The sequence below is a fragment of the Pinus tabuliformis genome, chromosome 1_1 (assembly GCF_031772625.1).
Source record: "Pinus tabuliformis cultivar Carrire ecotype Pingquan chromosome 1_1, CPIR1, whole genome shotgun sequence".
In the NCBI taxonomy this organism is placed as follows: Eukaryota; Viridiplantae; Streptophyta; class Pinopsida; order Pinales; family Pinaceae; genus Pinus; species Pinus tabuliformis.
This window is the reverse complement of record NC_142297.1, coordinates 287,724,057-287,735,146: the sequence shown is the minus strand read 5'-3', so window position 1 is coordinate 287,735,146 and position 11,090 is coordinate 287,724,057.

The following is an 11,090-nucleotide window of genomic DNA, read 5'->3' as shown; positions in this document are numbered from 1 at the left end:
GCCTTTGATCACTTAAGTATTCTAATACAATGTTAAAATGCATTCATACTACTTTATCTCCTTCTATGGTTATTACAACCACTTTAAAAAAAAAAAATTGCAGATCCTAAGCTCATTAGGAATTTTTTTTATTTATAAAATGGACATCACCTATCCTCTTATCCTTGGTGGATATCTCTATTTAATTATTCACATTCTATACATGATTTTATTAACTCTATGGACTTTGGCTATAATATTTGAGCCTCTTTACGACAAGCATTATAATATAATCTCAGAGAGACTATTTTCTGGAGATGTTCTGCATTAAGATATTTTGGGGACAGTATGTTGATATCTCGGATAGAGTACCCAACCTTCAGTGGACAACTCACCATGTTCATGTGATACCCCTCCTCCCACCAGATGCCCGCATTAAGGTCCAAAAACTAAGGCTACGTGGACAGTTCTGATTATTTCCCCAAATTTGATGGTTCGCACTCACATTTCCGACCTTAACCTTCATTTGGGTTTCCTTTCTCTTCCATTTGTTTAAAAAAATATTGGAGATTCCCTTTGGCGTCGTTACCATTGAGTCTTGCTCCGCCTACTGCCATTTGGAAACTCCATGACTGTGAGGTGGGTTTTGTGGTATGACAAACCATCACCTCTAGTTATGTCTTCCTGTGAGCTATTATGCATACAAGGATGGTAGTGCGTTCTTAGTAAAGAACCCTGCAACTTTTCCTCTGAAGTGCAATCTAGAATTCAACAGCTAGAGTTCTTAGCCATCGATTTTCTTCGAGAAAGTTTACTCACATACCACATGTGAAAGTTATTGATGCTCTGGCCTTATTCAAAATCGGGATTACAGCTTTTGTTGGGCTTGTGTATTTTACTTTTTGTTACTCTTTTACTTTCCATATTATAAGAGATGGTCCATATTTTCATTTCACAGGAGGGACACATTCAAACTTCAAATTGGCACCTATTCTTAGACTGGAAAAAGCAATTTTGTGGGTGCTTCTAATACTCGTCATCTACTCCTCCATCAAGTGTTTACAGTCTCCTTTGTTCTCATACATCCCTTTTCCTTGTTAATACAGGAGATTTTGGTTTATATTTAGTATACCGTCAGTTTAATATAACGCACCTCGATTGACCCTTCTGCAGATGGAAGGGAAACCTCTACAACCTCTCTTGCTATGGGTAAGCCCTAATCTTCCTTTAATTTGGGCTGGTAGTTGAATTTGAACCCTTTCATATAATCGTCAGTCTTTCTTATTCAAATTTAATGGTTGATTATGTATTATTGTTTACTTATGCAGGTATGGTGACGGCGCTACGACTTAGCTTGTTTACCCCATTGTTCGCTCTCTATATTCCCAATTAATTTTCTTTTATTTTATATTTTACCAAGATGAGGGGTTTTGTCAGGTTCTTCTTTTTCTCACCCGGGTGCAGGGTTTTGTGACTGCTTCTTGTAGAAGATGATTCTAGTTACTTTAGAGTTACTTGTTTAATTTGTTAAGACATATATTCACCAAGAGTGAAATACCCCTTCGCTTCACCGTATAAAAACTCTAGAGATATGAATCGTATAGCAACATTTAATGTTAGAGCTACTATGACTGGTTTACGGGTTGCTAACCCCTGTTTAATTTATTCCTGTCTTTGTATTGCTGCCTATGTAATTTAAGGAGTAAGTATTTCCATTCTATCACGACCCCCTCAAGGGTGTTTAAATTCTAATATCACTATATTTTCTGCAATTTGTTTGTAACATTTAATGTGTTAAATTTCGACAATTCTTAGGTTTTACCATTTTAATCTCATAATAAAGAAAAAGGTAAATATTTATTTCACTTAAACCATTGATATCATTTCTCCATGCACCCTACTCTCCATTTATGATTTGACGCATAGTTCACGTATGTAAATTGAATTCAAAGGAGAGGTTTGTAGATCACCATTGAGGCGATTATGACATATAATATGTATTGCTTCCCATATTGAGGAAAATCTGGAACTAATTGGCACACGCCGAGTTTTATTTACTTTCCTTTAACATTTCCCAAATCGGGTATATAGTAGGAATATAAGTAGCACCTAAATTCAAAAGTGTATGTCTGGTCGGTTCCCTTAGGGCTGCATAGTACAGTCTGTATCATTTATTTCAAGGAGTCATATCGGCCATTGTCATATATGTTTAATTAGAACTTACCACATATTCCTCTAGCATCTCGTTTGGGGTTTGGTTGTTTATAACACAAATTCACATTAAATTGCTAAGATATCTTTACACAATAACTAAAAATAAATCACACTACATAGGCAAGTTGATCTATATAGAAGTTAGAGCTAAGAGAGATAAATAGTTGGACTAAATATAAAGGCAAGTTAAACTATAACTAGAATTCTTATTCAATGAGAACCACAACTATCACTATTTAGCGAAGCCAATTATTTCTAGTGGTTCTATATAGAACTTAGAAGTACCAATACAAAATAGTCATTATCACACTACAAAGAGGAACTGATGATAAGTATTATTCCACAGGCAATGTTGTTCTTCACTAAAGTGAATAAATACTAATTATTATACTAATTATTAGAACTCATTATAGAGAAGAAGTCTATAGCACTAAATTATGTATGGGGTGATCTGTTTGAGAGTGATAAGTTAGCCTTATATGCGATCATTCAAGAACTCACATCCTTCTTTTCAAATAATTTATTTACTGTAGACTTCATTAACTGCACTGATTTGGTCGAGTGATGAAATGGATCGAATTTAGTGGAATCATGAAGTAATTGGTATTGAATTTCTTACTAAAGCGAATGTGTACAAAACATTTTAATATCCTGTTGCTCTTAATGGAGTAATACAACTCATATTTATATGCATGCCGCATGTATTTAACCTGTTGGTGGTAATTTTGTTGGTTATACTCATCTAATTGAACATTTCTCATGTGAAAGAAATAAACAATCTTTGTATCTAATATGTACAAATTCCACATCTTTCGTTTCTATATTTTGGGTAACCATATTCCTGCGCGGATACACTATACTGGCACTCATATAATTAATTGAGCTATTTACCCATAAACACAGTATACTTGTCTATAGTAATATTGCAAAGAATGTCAGTATCCATTTCCAGAAAACACAGAAACCATAGTAGTATTATCATCACAACCCATAGCTTATGACTGTATCTTTTCCTAGGCTAGGATCATAACCTACTATAAATTTCCTTCATAAAATAAAATTTACAATACCTAGGTAAATTCAAATCAGATTACGAAGCTCAACATAATAACTAATCATTTAGCCTCTATTATGCTCAAGTTAATAGAAGTTAAGATACTATTAACGGTTTCTCTAGTGGGTAGCCATGCATTTGATTTCATCTACTGAATTTTTACCCCTATGGTCATGTATCCAGTAATACTAACAACAACTATTCCACAAAATGTGTTTTGATTCCCTCATTACTGCATACATCTCTTTTAGATTAAAATTATTATAATGTCAACACTTCAATTTTAAATCGGAAATCCCACATTCCTTTATACATCTCTTTTAGATTAAAATTATTATAATGTCAACACTTCAATTTTAAATCGGAAATCCCACATTCCTTTATTTTAGAATATAGTATTTATGTATCTATTCAGGGGGACCAATTAACATAAAAGAAGATGAAACCAAAGAAAACACCTAACACACCTAATTCAAACCAGTATGACCAACAGACGTCACTTGGGAATCGAACACCACCACCCAATGAAGAATGGATTTCCTCCAGTTCACCCCCAAGTAGAGAATGATTTCTCAGTATTCAACACCTCTATTGATCCATTTCAGAAAGTATTTAATACTTCTATTCATGATATAATTTCCTTTTAGCAGTGTCCCACTTTTGTGGACCTTTTTTTTCCAAGATTAGCATCTTTCTCTAGCTAAGAAAATTAATGGATCTTTCTCTCCCATCCATTAAGCTTATCCAAAATCTTATATAGATCCCTTATCATGAAAGAATTAACAAATCTCATTTACCTATGAGATTATATTGTTTTGTTTTCGCAAGAATTTCGTTTCTAGGTGTCTCATTCCCAAGTACATACATTCTCTTTATTTGTTTATTAACAATTTTTAATTTACATAATTGTTCCCATATTTTTCATGGCTTTTCCACCATCCTAGCCCCAGTCAAGGTTAAGTAATGAAGGGGTATTACATCCCCCCTTTCATTAATACCCTCCTCGGTATTTGCGATCCAGTGTCTTCTTTCCCTGGACTCTTGTTGGATAACATTTTGCAACTTCCCTTCGCATTCCCAGGTAGATGCTTTAGGAATACAATGTTTCTTTTGTACTTCAGCCTAGATTAGATCTCTTCCAAATCTAGATACAATGGAGTTCAGTCCACCAATCTCCTTCTAGTGCTACCTATAAGATTTCTTCAAAGCACTAGCGTGAGATTTATCACTTACACAATTTTAAGTATGCTACACAAAAAGAATAGAACATTATGAGATTTAGTTTAACTAAATTATATATATATATATATATATATATATATATATATATATATATATATATATATATATATATATATATATATATATATATATATATATATACATATACATATACATATACATATACATATACATATATCGAAATTTAATCCAGGTTTCCCATTTTGACTTCCCTTGATTTTCTAATAGTAGAAAGGAAAATGATTTTTTTTCACATTGCGTGTTCTCGTGTTCCACACTTGCTTCTTACCGTTCCTCCAGTTATCATCTCAAATCACATGCATTTCAGGAATCATAATGTCAGTAACTTTAATATATTATCATAAAGCTACCATAATTCCTTTTCATTCTTTTTATTCACAACTGTATCCAATGTCATGAATATGATCTATCGTAAAACTCAAAAGGGAAAATTTTTATTTTTCTTCCAGGGAAGTCATAGTAATTACTCGACTATTTGTTTTGGTTCATTTATAAATATGCATCTAGTATGCCTACTTCAGTGCATGATAACTTAGCTCTATCAGTTTTATGCTTCAAGTGGACTTAATCAAGTATGATGAAGTTATTTTATTACATATTTCCATGCCCTTCCAGAAATCGTTGAAGGTATAAGGCTACTAACAACCTAGATACTTAAGGAGTATCTTAGTATATTTGATCTTCATGGTTAACTATAACAATTGGTTGCCTTAAGTATACCATGAATTCATTCACTCATTGATATATGCTTTAACACATAGTACGTTCCTATCATTGTTTTTCTCTATCCTAGACTTCGCCATTCTTATGCACCTCTATTTTCATTTTCTAATTAGTTTTTTTTTTAAATATTCTTTTATTTGGGTTGTACCCTTTTACTTATCTTTATTTAACTATTCCACCGTTCAATTAGGCTATTCAGTTGACTTAATGGCACCAATATTACCATTTCCATTGATTTACGATCATTTTCAATCACATTGTCACTATGTCACATATGTGGTTATCCACATTTCTCTAACATATCATTTAGTCAGCCAAAATGTTTTTATTTTTTTTTAGGAACTCAAGGTATGAGCTTCCACATATATATTTTGAAGGAAGCTTGTTATAATATTTATTCATATGGATGGTTTCTTCAGGAAAAATTTCCAACCAACTTCTCCTCTCTTCTTGTAATCCCAATATTTAACATTTGTTCATCATTACTGAAGAGTATCCTTACTACTTTTCACAACCCGAAATGACAATACATATCCAAAGTTGTCTATGTTACAACATTTCTACAATAAATATAATTTAGATTCTTTTCATAAATTGAAATTCAATGTGACTAAGCCCTACTTATTACATAATTATGTATCCAAAATTGGATACTAATCATGATTTCTGCCTTGAAAACGGGTCTCATGGTATACTATATGCTATATGCATTCTATCTGCTCCTGACAACCACACAGCTGAATAATATCAATAACAACATAGCAATACTATAAATGATGTTCATATGACCATTCACCCAGTTTTATGACCATTGATATATGTGTCACTCAAAATAATGAAAGGCATTTTACATCTTTCTCCTATAAGGGTAACCATCATCAAAGTACTCTCTTTGGCATGTTATAAGGTACATACAATTGATGTAATTATACCCTTTATTATTTAAGCCAATTATGTGGTTGTTATCTTATCGTCAAAGGAACTTTTAATGGAGCTTAGCTATGTCCATTGGTTTCAGAATACAGATTCCCCAATCTGGACTTTTGAGATCGTTTCATTCATATAACTACAAATTTTAAAGTTTCTTATCTCCTTATTAGGAGCTAATCTACTTTACAAATGTTACTCGCATATCAACCATGCACTTTGTATCAACTGTTACAAGTGTTTGTTGTTCCTTGCATGGAAAAAAGAAATTTGATTGTGGATTATAGATCACTTACTTTTTTCCTTCTAAACTATGTGGAGTTTAATAAGGGAGATGGAAATTCAAATGTTTTTGAGAAGGTTTTCATATGCAATCCCAAGTTCGTTTGGGAGACACAAGGGAAGCATAGATTACTTACTTCCTTTAGTAACATTTTCTCCTAGTCACAAAAAAATGCTTTGGTTAGTAGTAAGATTTGTGGGTAATGGGCCACTTACTTGCTTCACTAATTAAATTAATGTGATTTATAGAAAATTTAAGCAAAATAGTTTGAAAACATATGTGGATTTTAGCCACTTACCTTCCTCCCTAATTAAGCTATGTGGGTATTTGTTTTATATATATATATATATATATATATATATATATATATATATATATATATATATATATATATATTATTTATTTATGAATTATGGCTCATTCAAGCAACCAACGGTACTAAACAGAAAACACATAATGCAGAGGTGAAGGCAATTCACTAAAGGCCACTAATCACCTAAGAAAACTGAAAAATAAAAGGCTTTTCTTTGCTTTCTGCCTATCATGCGTGTTTAGTAGAAATAGATGTGTGCTTAACTTTTGCAGAAATAGACATCTGCTCGACGTCTGTCATAGAAAAAAGTGCGCGAGCAATAAATATTTGAAAAAAATTCACTTCCACAGGCTCAAAACAGATCCTGGGGCACTGTAAAAAATGCAGGGAGGTGAGGAGTGCTTTGAAGGATGTTTGTGCAAAGAGGAGGTCCTGCAAACAATCTCTAGATTAGTGAAAAGAGATCAGTATGGTCGTCATTCCTGTTGTAGTCTTTCTGGAGCACAAGTGTACCAAAACACACCCCCTTAGAAGTGGATTGTTTCTTGCAAAGTCAAAATTGGTATTGTTAGTGGAGAGACTTAAATAAACACAACATTGTAAAGAGTGAAAACAATGCATACATAAACATAAACTTAAACAAAGAGGTGCATGAAAAAGAAATGGTCAAATGGAGCAAACACATCAATAATATATGGGAAAATCTCCCTTTATTGATTGTTGGTGGTAGAGGTTGAATACAATTAGAATCTCTGACACTTGAAGAGAACTCTTTGAGCTAGGGAGCTCAAAAATCCTCAGTAAGGGGGTTTCTTTTCCTCAATCTTCCTCACTCTTTTTGAAAGTTTCTCCTCTCTTTCAAAGAAGTGTGAAGACTCTACAAAAGGAAGATTCCTATTTACTCACTAAGACGTTGGGTTTCTTATAAGCAATTTGGACAACATGCTAGTGCTCTTAACTTGGTTTCAATAATGTAATAGTGGTTTGTTCAAACAAAAATTTGGCCAACATAAAAATGTCTCTTCTTTTGGCTCTCCCATGGCTTGTTTATATAGAGTTTTTTGAATCCCTCTTCCCTCTCTTGGTACATGTATCATAAAGACACATGAGGAGGACAAGACTCCATTGAGGGATGCACTTTTCGAAGGCAACTCGAATTCGGGTGTACAAGGCCAATCTCATATAAAAAAACCGGCTCCAAGTATGTAGAGAGGTCTCGAACTGATGAGTCATCTTTTTTGCAACTGCGCAACTTTTTGAGGATATGTCCCCAACACATGCGTTTATTGAAAAATATACGTATGACCTTAATTGATTTCCATTATAAGCTTTAGGCCTTAGGAGAACTTTTGATTTTTAAACCTTCATAATATATTTCGCTGGAAGTACATTCTACTAAACACTTCACTTTTAATGTCTTCTAAATTATATTAACAAATATACAATATTGACAACACCTTTTTCTTTTACCTTTAATAAAGAACCTTTTGTTTCATAACAAATTCTTTCTTTTAAACATATTACAAAACCTACAAATAATTTGATCAACAACTCTTTGTGTTTTTTGTTTTTTTTTTTTTAAACAAAACCTATATAATTAAAGAATGTAAAAGCCTTTAAAGTAACTCAGATATTTTTAAGTATAAACGAACCATTTTTTTATTATAAAGTTTAAAACAACGGCTTAAAAAAAATTAAGAACGGGAACCGTTTAAACGGAGGCTCTTCATTTGATCCATCTTCGTTGGACTTCCTGAGAATACGTGCCTTCGTGAGGACTTCACGGAGCCTTTAACGAAATAGTCTATAACGCTATTTTTTGAAAGTTTTTTCGGCCAGTTTGTTTAGTCAAAATTCTGCAGGAATTTAGTGGAATCCTAAGTTTGATAGCTAGTTTCTGCACAATGAAAGCGTCCCAGGAGTTTTCCAGGGTGCTAAATCCAAATATGCAGCTAAAAATCCATTTTAACTGCAACAAATCAAGATTTAACCTCAATTTCTTCTGCCGGATTCCGTCACCCAAATCTCCAAAAAATCGCATTATAAACAACTCCACCGCTTTCACACTTTCCAATTCATGGAGCCTTAACCGTTTTCACACTTTCCAATTATCTATGTCAGTGCTGCAATGCAGAAATCGTGAATTCCATAAGTTTACGAAGATTGGCGTAGGTGGTCCTTGAATGGGGTGCTCTGGGACATTCCAAATTGGAAAAAAAAGAGTACGGCTTCGCTTTTACTAGTTTCTTGAATGTAGCTTTCAATAAGTTTTAAGCAGATTTGGCTGTAATGCCATGAAAAAGAATGAATGAAGAGAAATTTGGGAGTAAAGATGGTTTTTCTTAATTTTCAAAATAGTTAAATAAAATATATAAAAAATATCGACAATAAATTATTAGAGCTAAATTTAATTAAACTGGAGTAAAACTAAATTGGCAGTGATACTTATACTTAACAATGGAATAAAATGTAATGATATCTAACCAATAGTAAAATTAATATTTCAACAATAAATCACTAAATATAAAAGTCCTTATACATCCTCAATGTTCTAAGTGGGACATACTTTTTCTTTCCCCATTCTTTTTCTTTCCAATTTGGAATTCAGTGACAACTTCTAAAAAAAGGTGATACCCAATTCCTTTATAACCATGGGCAACCTTGCTGTGATCATCTGATTCAAATGAAGAGCTTGAGGATTCCTCGTCCTTCTTGTGATGGATTTCCGAAGAAAAACAATTATCACACAAAAAAGGATGGAAAGCTTGCACAAGACTATGTGGTAAGACCATACATTCATTCATATATAGACACTTAAATTAACATTAAAATTTACATTCATATTTAAATTAATATGCTTGGTGTGATCACTGCTAACTTGATATTGAATTAGCAAATTTTTCGAAATACATTTAATTTACAACTATACAAATATACCTGTGATCAGTGCTAACTTAATATTGAATTACATTGGCATGCCAAGCCTAATAGTGATATGATTAGTACTAACGTGATATCTATTATTTAATCAGTGAATTGTTCAACATACACATCAAAATTATCCACTAACATCAAGACTATAATAAAACCATACCTTCATTCTCTATATAATAAAATTAATAGTAATATGATTAGTCCTACCTTGATATTGAATTAGCAAATTGGTAGACATATATTATTCTGAACTAGATTGCCCTGACCAATCTTAAAATTTATGGAACAATGATCTACGAGCTAATCATTAAGATTGTGATAATTTCTTAAAAGTGGCTTGGCTTCCATACTTAACATGAGGTTAGAACCTAAGAGTTGAACCGACGTACAGGTTACTAACGCGAATAGGACAAGACTGCTGGTCCGTGAAAAATTTTCCTTGAGGTTGGCGCACAAATGCATGTGATCAATCTCAATCGCTCAGGGACTGTCTGCATTGCTATATTTGAGCAGAAAAGGCCCCACTTTCACGTGGGGCTGGTTCTTCATGTTCAAAAGAAGCCCCAGAAAATTTATGTGGTTGTGAGTGTTAACAGCTTCATGTTAATGAAATTAGGTTTATCTTCGTTGAAAAAAATCTTTCAAAAACTATCCACCGACTATCGCTCTTTGGACCGGTTTGATCTCCATTCCTAATGTGGATTGATCGTAAGTTCAACCATACGCTGTGGTCGGCCTATGGTCGGTTGGGGTGCGATGGTCGGGTGGTACACGAGTGACAGTTTATCACAATGATTCAGTTGTTAGATTTAATCATAAGCTGTTGGTGGAGCTCTGGTTTGGTGAGGTTTCGTTGGTATAGTAGATGACCAGGGAGAATCTGGTCTGGTGGAGAAGGATGGAATAATGTGTTATGTTGCAGTGTTTTGGGTATGTAAGTGCACAAAATTAATAACACACAAATGGTAGAACGGCAAAGAAATATATTAATTATTAATTTTTGTAATATTGCAAAATAAATAAAATAAGTAGCAGCGCTTCCCGACCTTCTATAAATATTGTGCAATGGTTAAATATTTTCACTAGTTATTTCTGCTGAATAATAAATTTCGATAATTAAAATAGGCTTTGTAATGGAAACATTCAAATTCTGATTACATAATTAATACTAACTTTTAACTACATAGTAAAAACGGTAGTTGTAATTTTAATAATGGTAATAATGATTATTAAATTATTTTTGATTTATTTTATTTTAAAATAGGTAAGATATTATTGAATTTGCTTTGAAGTTTTATGTGTTTAAAATTTTTGAAGTGAAACATTGTTATATTTTTTCAATTTTGTTAACCTCAGAAAGGTTGTTTGGTTGATATTATAACAGTTAATTTTGTTGTTTA